The following is a 12,373-nucleotide window of genomic DNA, read 5'->3' as shown; positions in this document are numbered from 1 at the left end:
CTGGGTTAAAAGAGCGTTTGAAGGAACTCTTTGAGGCCACATATGCAGCTGCTATTGAAAAGCCTTCCCTAACCTGGCATCACTAGATGTGTTGAATTATGGCTGCCTTCAGTTCCAGTTGATGTGGGCATTGGCTGTACTACAACTCTGCTGCTAGAGGACCTTTCGGGAGAAGAATGAATGCCTCTCCAGAATTATGTGTCCTACTCTGACCAGAGCCTGGTGAAGTCTCTTTGGAAGACCAGTGTACTTCACAGTAGAAAAAAGGTCAAATAAGAAAATAGCCATGATATAAAAGCCCGTGAATCGATCCCTGATCCCTAGAAACTTAGTTTTGCCACCTAACTCATTAATTACACTGTAGCTTCTTCTTAACCATGTATGGAGTTTAATGGGGGTTAAAGATAACGCCCCAGATCTCTAACATCAATAGCATAGCAAAATTAACTACTGCTTTTTTCAGTGACATAAACCATCAGAAACCTCATGTATATAATATATACCTCATGTATTATAATTTTCCACATACATATAGTATTTGTTAGAAAAAAACATCTGCTTCAAGTATAGCATAGGATAGCACAGGACACTTTAAGTACAGCACAAGAATTCTGTTTTGTTTTTACATCAGAAATACATTGCCAAGATGTGTAATGTGTCAGTGGCTGAATATGTGCAATGGAAATAGTAATTGACCATTTATTTCTGTAGCAATCATATTGGAGGTTTTGAGTGAAATATAACTAGTATCTCTTTTGTAATACAATTCCATTTGCAAGTAGTCCAGTCAGCTGCCAATGCTAATTTACCCAAATTTGCTTCTCTGCTTACAAGTATGCTATATAAATTTCTAATCATAAGCACCAGATAATAATACCCTCTTTCAAAAACATCCCTGCAGTTTTAACAATATGCAGAGTCACTGATGTTCCCCCACTTCTAATCTAGCCATCAGACATTTCACTCTTATATATTAGGATAAAAACATGTGATTACCAAGGGGTTAGTTCATTAATCTGCTGTAGCAAAAACAATAGTATTGTAGTGTTAGCTTTATTTAATTGACTACAGTCCACTTCATCAGATGCATGACTCTAGAGAAATAAAATTCTATGCCGTGCTGTTACATGCAGAGACATAATACTTGAGAATAGATTTCTGATAACATGTATCTAATGAAGTAGACATTATGACAAAACTCATGTTGACTGTTAGGGGCTGGACGTCTGAAAGGTTTATTCCTTCAAAGTTACAGGAAGATTTTAATGACCTCATTGGATTAGAAATAACTATTAATACAACTGTCGGTGGAAACTAAAGCAAGCCTGAAAACTGAGTAAGCTCAGCTATGATTTATATTCAATAAGTGGCCAAATGGAAGCGTTTGCTTCTCTTGTTTTCCTTGTTTATAATCTGAATTGCAAACATAATAGATTACTCTCTTTTAGCAGAGCTACTAGAGAATGGAATTTTTCTCTAGTATGTCAAACAGCTGATTTTAGGGGACACATTTATGAACTCCTTCCTCTCAGCTAACTAGAATACAAACACAGTGATCACTCTTGAGAAAATTTGGGCTGTTTCATACAAGGTAGAATTTCTTCCAAAGAAGTAGAGGAGTTTAAGATAACTAAGATAATAAACACACATGTGATACATGCACATGTGCAAACACATGCACATGTAAGGGAATAGACCATGCATAGCTTACACTGACCAAATGGGTGTCTGCACAATGCATTTTCACCATCTCTTACCTAATAATTATTTCCAAGTAGAAAATGCATTTGTTAAAAGTTAAGGTTTATATAGCACATTATTTGCTTTGAAATCAGAAAAGGTGACTAGTTTAAAGCCTTGAAAGAATACCCTGATGTAACACAGTTGGCACTATGTACAACTTGTGTGTGTGTGTGTGTGTGTGTGTGTGGTGTGTTTCAAAGCCAGGAATTTATTCTTCGCAAAGCAATCAATCTTGTCACAAAACTGGATCTCTCCAATCCTGTTCTCAACCATGATTTCTTTGTTTCAGCTGAGAAGTTTTAGTACTGCTATTGTTGAACACATGGGAAAATAATAACCCTTGTTAGGCTATTCAAATTTAAGGCAAGGCCTGTTAGTAAAAAACCACTCATCATCTCTTCCCATTCTCAGTCTACTTCAACAGTATTCAGAGACCAAGAATGATCTCGTGTGATGTTGGGGAAATGCACGTCAACAAAAGCTGAGGTTTGACTTCTTCATCTTCAGCGACCTCATTCGGAGCCTAACCTGAAATCACAGAGTTGCTTCTACAGTAATATAAAAAAAGGCCAGTTGACGTACATACTTTGTGCAAGACAATATCTCTGTTGGAATAATTGAATCCCTCTGTGTTTGACAAGAGCTGTGGTGGCACAGTGGTTAGAATGCAGTACTGCAAGCTAACTCACTGCTCACTCCAGGAGTTTGATCCTGACAGGGCTCAAGGTTGACTCAGCCTTCCTTCCTTCTGAGGTCAGTCAAATGAAGACCCAGATTGTTGGGGGCAATAGGCTGTCTCTATAAACCACTTAGAGAGTGCTTTGTAAAGCACTGTGAAGCGGTATATAAGTCTAAGTGCTATTGCTATTTGATCATTTTGCACAAAGATATGGTTTTTTCTGAGAATGCAACAAAATTAAGTGGTGGGAAAGACTTGACTATACAAGTTCAGAACATCATTTCCACCACCACCCACCTCTCCATATTTGAATGCAAGTAAGAAGTCAATTTGGTGTAGTGGTTAAGGCAACAGGCTAAAAAGAAGCATAGTAAGAGTTCTAATCTCATGTTAAGCAAAGAGCCAGTTTGATGACCTTGGGCTAGTCTTTTTCTCTCCACCCCAGGAAGGAGACTATGGCAAACTACTTTTGAAAAACCTTGCCAAGAAAACTGCAGGGACTTGTTCAGGCAGCTTCCAAAAATCAGGCGTGATTGAATGGAATAAGAAAAGAACAAGAAGACTAGCATATCAGGAATAAATGTTGTGCATTAGTTTAAAAAATATTCCAAAAATTAAAGATTTTTGGAGAAGGGAAGCATTTGTGATGCTATCAAACTGATGGCAAGAGAAGATAGAGCAATGTTTGTTGCTAGCTGTTCCGAGCATTTTGTGGTTGGCAACAAGTTTTAATGTAATCTTCTGAGGATGGAAGAACAGAAGCAGTTGAGATGTGGAAGAGCCCTCCAGACTGTGATTTTCATCAACCTCATATTCATATTCTGCTATTTTCATTCCCACTTCATTCGACTATATTGAACTAGGGGTATTTCTTGTATGCTACAATTGGCTCTTATTACTTTCCAGTCAGAGGATGTGGTCAGTGGATGAGAGCCTTACAATATGATGTAAGCAACTTGTCTTTTGGTGGCACTTAAGGAGAGTTAATGGAATGGGGCAGAAAAGAAAGCATGACACAAGCTTTGGAAATCTGGAAGTGCATAAGCTTCTGTGGAGTGAATTCTTCTCACAGTTTAGTCAAATCACAGAAAAAATAAAGGAAGTCCCCACAAGACTGTATTTTCATTCACCAACTTTGGTTAGTGGGCGTGGAGTTAGATGAATCCCTCAACTTCAGGTCATTATTCCAACAAGAGTAAATATTTAAATCTTCAAATCAGGGCCCAAATCTGGGGGAACATTTTGGCCCTACTGATTCCAGGGTATTATACCTGCTAGTTTCTTCTGTCATCTGTTTAAAAAGCCACTTTTTTACTTATCAGCAGTGAGAACATGACCTTGAAAAAAAGGAGTCATGTTATTTTGCCATCTACAGAGGGAAAACAACACTGCAACTTGGAGGGAACATATGGAGATTCTCAGTCAGCCAGATCATGGTTGTCTGAAAGGTGTTTTTTCAAGACGCAACTGCACTTCCTTGTTTTTCTTTGAAGACATTTCACTTCTCATCCAAGAAGCTTCTTCAGCTCTGACTGGATGGTGGGGAATGGAAGGATTTATATTCCTTGCAGACAGCTGGTCATTTGCATTGTTTTAGAGAGTCAATGAGGCCATCTGGAAGTTTATCTGTGTCCTCAGGGTCACCTGAGTAGTGCAAATAGGTGTGGAGCCTTCTTGGAACTACTGAAAGGACTGGAGACAGATGATGTCATATCCCTCCCACTCTATTGAGAGAAGGCTGTTCAGTTTTGACATGGATGGCCTCTTTGACCCCTCTTTCAAACCAGCGGTCCTCTGTCCAAAATGTGGACTTTGCTGTCTTCAAAAGAGTGGCCTTTGTCTTTTAAATGCAAATGGACTGCTGAATCTTGTCCTGATGATTTTGTTTTCCTACCGTGTTTCTTTGGGGCTCTGAAGTAAGCACTACTTCACCTTGTCACAGGCAGGCTGTCTGTGCAAGCCCTTAAGTGGGGCTTACTTTTGGAGGCTCCCCCCCAAATCAGCTGGGCTTATTTTCAGGGGTGGGTTTACTTTCGGGGAAACACAGTATGTTGTGCCATGCATTTATGAAGTGGTTGTTTTGTTTCCCCAATGTACAGATCTGCACATGTCTCACTGCATTGTACTACATATACTACATTGCTTATTTTGTGTCTGGGTGTTTTATTCTTGGGGTGAACAAGCTTTTAGCTTAGTGTAATTCTTGGGTTTAAAGTGTGCATGTATGTTGTGTTGGCTGAAGATCCTCCTGAGCTTTCAAGATATTCCTGCAATGTATGGAATGATGACGTTGCTTTGTTTATTGTTTTGTTATGGGGGAGCTCCTGCTGGGTCTTTTTTTGGGATTTGATGAAGGCCCAGTTGGTATAGCCACACGTTCTGATGGCTTCCTTGATATGTTTTAGTTCTTTCCCCCACCCCCACCCCCATCTTTGCTGGTAGGCAGGTCTTCAGCTCTAGTGGGTGGTGAGAATCAAAATGTAAATATTGCTCTGTGTGTGGGAGTTTTCTGTAAACTTCAGTGTTAAGGCTTCTGTCTTCCTTAAGTGTATTGCACAGCCCAGGAAGGCTAGACTATTTTCTTTAACATTTTCCCATGTGAATTTGATGTATATGTCCATAGAGTATGTTTGGTGAGCACATGTTTTGATCTTGACCCAAGTATCATCCACATACCTATACCAGTCAGTGGGTAGAATTCCTGTGAAGGAGTTTAGGGCTTTTCGTTTCTACTTCTTCCATGTAGAGATTGACCACAATGAGGAACACAGGTGAACCCATGGTGCAGCCATGTTTTTGTCTATAGAAACCTTCATTATATTTAAAATAGGTAGTGGTCAGGCAGAGGTCCAGCATGGCACATATATGGTCTCGGCTGAGGTTGGTTCTTTCACCTAAGGTGCTGTCTTGTACCAGAGTTTCTTCACTACCATGACAGCTTCATTTGTTGCAATGCAAGTCAAGAGGAAAGTCACATCATAGGAAACCATGGTCTCATCTGGATCCAGTTTGAGTTTCCAGTATATCCTTTAATTCAGCAGACTTACTCTGATTTCCTGTCCTTGTTCCCTATGATACTTTAAAATGTACTTGGACAGCGATACCATGTGTCCACTCAATCTTCTTTTCTACTCATTGACTATCTGAAGTTCTGGGTAGCCTGAAAGTTCTTTCAGCCTGTCTTCATGGCCTGAAGTCCCTGTATCATCTTCATTGCCTTCCTCTGAACTTGTTCATATTTATCAATATCCTTCGGGAACTGTAGTATCCAGAGTCATAAACAGTATTCCAGCATGGTCTCATCCAAGCAGAATAGAGGGGAGTGAGGGCTTTTCTTTCTTTGATACAAATCCTCTTCTAATTAAATCCAAAACTGTATTAGCCCTTCTAGCAGCTGTCTTACACTTCCAACTTATGCTCAGTTTGTTGTCCTTAACCAAAACCAAATCCTTCTCAGAATAGTGCTTCCAAGCCATGATTGTTCACCTTATATGTGTGTGTTATATTTTGCCCTCTCTAATTGTAATAGCTTAGATGTCTCCTTGTTGAAGGACATCTTATTCCTCTTATCTCAGTCATCCAGCCTGTCCAAATGAGATTGCCATCTTGATCTGTCATCCTGGATATTGGCCAAATTTCCTAATTGTGTGTGTCAGCCACAAATTTGATAAACAGCCCATGAATTTTGTTATCTAAGTTGTCAATAAAAAATTGAATAATACTGGACCTAAGACATAACCTTGCATGATCAAACTGGATATTGCTGTCCAACCTGATGTAATCCACTTGAGTGTGGTTAGTCAACCAACTGTACTGTCTTCCCAACCACAATTTAAGAACTTGTAAATGAGAATGTCATGTGGAATTTTGTCAAAGCTTTTGCTGAAATTGAGGAAGATCACATGCTGACTCTTGGTAATCAAGACATTGTCTTCAATAAATTTACAAGTTGCTTCTCTTATAAACTGTTCTAATATAATCTATTTTTTCTCCAATTCAGGTATAATCTAACATTCCTAATTATCTTGTAAACGGGACAAGGAATATTCCCAATGCTACATATCCCTATACAGAAATTAGCAAACTGCTCTCATGAAAGGTATTGATTTTAAAGCTACTTGAATAAAAAAAAATTATTTTATAGAAATTGTTCTTGGCTCTGAGCTAGGCCCAGTGGCTTACTTTTTCATAAACACATTTTTATTGAATTAGGAGCATTGCTGAATAAATAATACAGGATCTGGTATCTGGTGAAGAATGCCCTAAAAAGCCTTTTGCTTGGGTTCTAAATTCACATTAAAAATGTAGAAGAATAAACAGTGCTAATGATATTGGCAGTTTATACTAAATTGGGAGGTGTCAGAACAGCAGAGAGTACAGGAAGGAGAGAGAGGGGTGACGATAGAGTGTAGCAAATGTCGGAGGGCAGTAAATGGAAATGCGTGACTTGTGAAGGCATTGAGACAATGGAGGTGCGGACCTGGGAGCTGGGAACAATGAACAGGATATTAGAGTTGAGCTGGCAGGCAGATATGGTGGTGAAAGGCCTGGTAGAGTATGCTGGAAAGGTGTTGGAGAGGAAGAGGGTTCGTATTCTGTGTTTTGCTGCCAGTCTAAATATGGCAAATGTATTGAAAGACTGCATACATCAACACTGACAAATTTTAAGAACTGTAGAGATGTTAGCTTTGTATGATTTAATTGTGAGTCAAAGATAAAAATGCCGTGGAATGGCAGCTGGGACTTGCAGTTTCCTCTTAAACATGTTCTCACTTCATCACATTATGGCAGTGGGAAAGATTCTTCAAAGTATAAATATTAAGTTTGCAATACTTTGTCAATTTAAATAGCTGTTTTCTTTCTGTAAGTGCAAATTAGTGCAATGAATATTCCAAGCTTGTGATATTTTAGACATTTATTTTGTTCAAAACAGGAGTATTTGTTCAAAGTTTAAAATGACTTTACCTTAGCAATTTATCTTATGAATTTAAAATAAACAGACCTAATAATCATTTCTGTGTTGGCTTATTTTTAAAAAACAAAAAGGCACTTGTTCTAAATGTTACATTTCATACTCTGAATAAACTGAAGGTTTGGGTACCTAAGTCAAGAGAAATCTCAGCTTGAATAGAAACGAAGCAAACAAAGACCCCTTTTGGATTAGCTTGTTATTTTATCTCTCTGCCCCAAGATTCAAAAGACATATTAGAAATCCAAGCTGCAGAGTACAGAAATCCAGGTTGCAGGCTACTCCAACTATGCTGAACCAGCTCCCATCAGTCCCAGCCAATTGGCCATAGCAAGGCACCAGAAGAGCTGTAGTCCAAAATACCTGGAGGGTGCTAGATTGCCTGCCTCCCCCTTTATATTTTAAAACAAGATGATGTACATCTGCATTGTATCATCATAGTCCAGATGTTTTTCATAGTGAGAGATTCATAAGAGGTATTGGACAAAACAGAACTCAGTTTTTCATCTGCTACTTTCCCCATAATGCACATTAATATTAAACTGCATAACATATTTTTTCCTCTCTACCCAGGATGGCTTATTTTTAATGTTTTTCAGTTACTGTAATGCACAGATGTTCTTGAACAAGAAAAGCAACTCAGAAAGACATATAACCCAGGGAAGGAGGTTATGCATATAGTTTGCATTAATACCAGTGACATTCGTGATCAAGAGGAGAAAGGGACCTAGCTGAAATTTCCCAAAACTGCTATCAAAGAGATTTTCCTCCCAAAGAAGCTTGCTGTGTGTATAGGAGGCTGGGTACTTTGCCAGTATTCTTTGATTTCTCCTGATTTTGTTCTGTTGACATGGCATACCTTAACCAAGGTTTAGGTAACCAGCTCCATCACAATACAGGATTTTTTTTCCAGTCAGCTAAAAGAGCATCACCCAGGATAGGTGCCTCTTAGATAGTTCTTCAGCACAATGAGAAATCCTGTTCACTAAATGTATCTCTTTTTAGCAACTATTAGAGGCTCTCTCTCTCTCCACTAATGCTACTCAAGCTCGCCTCCCTTCCATCTTATCCTTCTGCTTTCCCCACCACGCTGCCCACTCCTCTTGACTTGTCTCCCCACTGTTCCCTTGGTGGGCTATGCCCTGGGGAGCTATTTGAAATCTTCCTGTCGCCACTCACCAGGACATTGCTCAAAATGTGAATTATTCATTTTCACTAAAAGCCCTTTTTGCTGTCTTGCTTTTCTCAGGTATTTGCTACTGCTGTGTAACCGGAGCTACTGCCACATGGTCCCTTTTTCTGTGGTCATCTCCCCACCAGCTAACAGTCATGAGGAGGGGGCTGGGAGTATCTAGCCTGGCACTAAGGTGTGTATTTGCCTAGTCTACTTCCAAGGTGATTGTCGACTTCCCAGGAATTTAATAGACAGCAGCATAGACATGCCTTCTCTCAGGAAGGCATGAGTCATTAAATGGAATACCTTTTCCATCATGGGCTCCAACCATGAGGAATTTTCCTCAAAAGTTCCAGCCTGCTTCTTTTTGTTAATCTAATGAAGGATAGCCAACATGGGTTTGTCAAAAACAGATCATGCCAGAAAAAAAGTTATTGCACTCTTTGACAAAGTGACTAAATTAGTGGAACAGTGAAATGCTGCTGACATTTGTATACTTAATAAGGCATTTGACAAAGTAGACCACGGTGTACTTCTTGGCAAGACAGGAAAAAAATGGGATAGACTGCACCACCGACAGATGGATTCATAGCTGGCCAACCAATGTACTCAATAGAATTACATTCACATAGAGGGAAGCCTGCAGTGGGGTGTCCCAAGGTTCTGTTTTAGGTCCAGGCCTCTTCAACATCTCCATAAACAATTTAAATGAGGGGATAGAAAGGGAACTCATAAAATTTTCAGATGACACCAAGCTGGGGAGAACAGCCAACACTTGACAGGCTTGAGCACTGGGCCCTATCCAAAAACATGCAATTTAGTGGTGAGAAAATAAGGTTTTACACTTAGGCAAGGAAAAAAACCAAATGCACAGATATAGAATAGATAATAGCTAGCTCAACAGGAGTAAACTGTGAGAGGGATCTAGGAGTTCTAGCAGGACAACCACTCAAGTATGAGCCAGCAGTGTGCTACAGCTGCCAAAAAGACCAATGCAGTTCCTAGGCTGCATCAACAGAGGAGCAAGATTACATGAAGTGTTAGTACCCCATTATATTGCACTTGTAAAACTACACTTGCAATACTGCATCCAGTTCTGATCACCCCAATATAAAGATGTTGACACTCTAGAAAGAGTACAGAGAAGAGCAACAAAGATGATTAGGGGACTGGAGGATAAAACATGAAGAATGGTTACATGAACTGGGTATGCTTAGTCTAATGAAGAGAAGGGATAGGGGTGCCTTGATAACAGTCTTCCAATATTTGAGGGGCTGGTACAGAGAGGGAGGGGTTGACATATTCTCCAAAGCATCTGAGAAGCAACAGTTGGAAACTTATCAAAGAGAGATCCAACCTAGAACCAAGGAGAAATTTCCTGACAGTGAGATCAATTAACCAGTAAAATGACTTGTCTCCAAAAGTTGTGGTTGCTCCATCCCTGGATGTTTTTAAGAAGAAATTGGACAGCCATTTGTCTGGAATGGTATAAAGTCTTGTGCTTGAGCAGGGGGTTGAACTAGAGGACCTCCAATGGTCTTTCCAACTCTGTTTTATTGCTTCTGAACAGCCCCTATTATCTTACCATACCATGATAGAATCAGTCTGGATTATGACCTCAAGATAGTCAAACATCTGCATACAGTATAATCAGCAGTCTGATAGCACCTTTTCCAACTAACGAGCTTTATTAAAATGTTTAAATGCACAAAAGATCTCACTACTTGGAAAAGGTGCTCCTAGTTCCCAGGGTTGTTTTTTGTTGTTGTTGTTGTTTTGCCACCATAGACAGTTATCTCCTTCTATCTACCGTATTTTCCGGTGTATAAGACGACTGGGTGTATAAGACGACCCCCGACTTTTGAGAAGATTTTCATGGGTTAAAAAGTCATCTTATACGCCAGAAAACCTATACCATTTCAGATAAATGACTGTCCAGTCTCTTCTTAAAAACTTCCAGTGCTGGAGCATTCATCACTTCTGGAGGCAGGTTGTTCCACTGGTTAATTGTCCTCACTGTCAGGAAGTTTCTCCTTAGTTCCAGGTTGCTTCTTTCTTTGGTTAGTTTCCATCTGTTGCTTCTTGTCCAGCCTTGTGGTGCTTTGGAGAATAGCTTGACTCCCTCTTCTTTGGGGCAGCCCCTGAGATATTGGAACACGGCTATGTGGACCAGCTCCCAGAATTCCTGGCTGGCTCAGGAGTTCTGGGAGTCGAAGTCCACGATCCATAAAAGAACCAAGGTTGCCTACCCCTTGACTAGACATACCCAATTCCAGCAACTGTTCTTTGTATGTTTTATCCTCCGGCTAAATCCGGCTGCAACACAAGCCCGATTCAGCCCTGTCTGATGCAGATGGTGCAAAGCCGCCCTTTTGAAGCCCAAAAGGGTTTTTCCTTCCACCCACCCTTTGGAATACATGCAAGAGCTGCGTTCACACGATGCACTCTTCCAGGCCAGACTCTGCAAACGGCACGCCAGAAGCCGCATCCACCACAGGAACTCCGAGTCCCTGCCTTTCGGCAGCCTGCACGGCCAAGCGCGATCCGGCTTTGAGAGCGCATTTGCAAACGGAGCAGCTGCCGTGTCTGGAGCCAAGCCCCGCCTGGGAGGTGGTCAGCCAGGCGGGCCCGGAAGATGCACTGGAGACCCAGGCTTGGGGCGGCCATGCCGAGGCCGGCTGGCGAGGGCCACTGCGTGGTCTGTGGGTGAGAGGGGCACCAGGCTGTCAAGTACCGCTGTCCGGGCTGCCGGGAGAGATAGTGGGTAGCAGGGCGTGCTCTGCTTATGCTCAGATGCTGCTTGGGTGATGGGGAGGGGCTTCCTGCCGCTCCCAGGATCTGTTGTTTGCAAGGGGGAGGGGAAGGGGCTTAGAGGCTCTTGGGGGTGGGAAGGGAGGGTCATGTTGGAGGGGGGACTGGACTAAGGAGGCTTGAAGTTGCTTTGCAAGAACGGGGGCGCTCGATTGATTTTCCGGAGTATAAGACGACTGGGTGTATAAGACGACCCCCGACTTTTGAGAAGATTTTCATGGGTTAAAAAGTTGTCTTATATGCCAGAAAATATGGTATATGAGGAGTTATCTTCTCCTGTAACTTCTGCACATGCTAAATTTTGGGGTGGCTTCACCTATGAAAGTAGGAATGTTTGCTTAAAATGTTTGTTTGTACCTATAGAAGAGAATATTTGTAGCTCAGGGTTGAGCTGTGGAGTCTTTGGTGCTCTCTGAGAGTACCAAAGACCCTATATTTGTTTGTGTATGCCCACTACACTTGAGCAAAAAAAGATTCTTAGAGCAGCTTACCCAGATCAATAGTAAGTTTTCCTTTAGTCTCTTATTCTAAAAAGCCATAGCACACATTGAAAAAGGGATGCGGAGTAAGTAGCAGAAAAACAAAAAAAACATTACACTGAAATATGCATAATGTGCTTAAAATTTTACTCGGTTAACCCAATAAAAGGAAAGGCTGATGCTTAGTAGCAGTGAGGAGGAAAGTCAGAGCAACAAGTCCTTCATGGATGGCATGAAACAGCCCTGCTTTTCTCCTCTTCCTCTATCCTGCAGCACGTTGGAGCGGATATTGCTAAATGCCAATTGTAATATTAACTAAAAAAAGATGGTTGTTGACGACATTAGTAACAATGCTGTAGAAGCAGCAATATAAAGCAAATTGGGAACAGTGTGCAGCTGCCCTTAAACATGTTATGGTCTATACAGTATTTCCAAAGCAGAGAGACCAAGCATTGTGCAGATTCTATGCATACATACATGGAAATGGTCTTAAGAATGACTCGACATATGCTAAATCC

This window comes from Vipera ursinii (genome assembly GCF_947247035.1).
Source record: "Vipera ursinii genome assembly, chromosome: 5".
In the NCBI taxonomy this organism is placed as follows: Eukaryota; Metazoa; Chordata; class Lepidosauria; order Squamata; family Viperidae; genus Vipera; species Vipera ursinii.
This window is presented reverse-complemented; position numbering follows the sequence as displayed.